A 249-nucleotide genomic window follows, 5' to 3' on the forward strand; every position below is an offset into this window, starting at 1 on the left:
AAAAAATACTGCTATAAATGCTATTTAAATAAACTGAATTGAACCGAATTATGAATTATACAAGCAGGGTGCCTAACCCTTTCAACAGAACTGAGCACCCTGCCTAGCAAACTGCTCCACCCCCAACCCCACCTGTCAACAACTGCCAGCACTAACATAACGCAAAGCTAGTGGCACGCAATACAGATTCACTAGCTAAAAATCTACAGACATAGTGCTCTGTTTCCCTCACACTGAGCAGTCTACAAC

The sequence above is a fragment of the Nematolebias whitei genome, chromosome 5 (genome assembly GCF_014905685.2).
Source record: "Nematolebias whitei isolate Nwh7 chromosome 5, NemWhi1, whole genome shotgun sequence".
Lineage (NCBI taxonomy): Eukaryota > Metazoa > Chordata > Actinopteri > Cyprinodontiformes > Rivulidae > Nematolebias > Nematolebias whitei.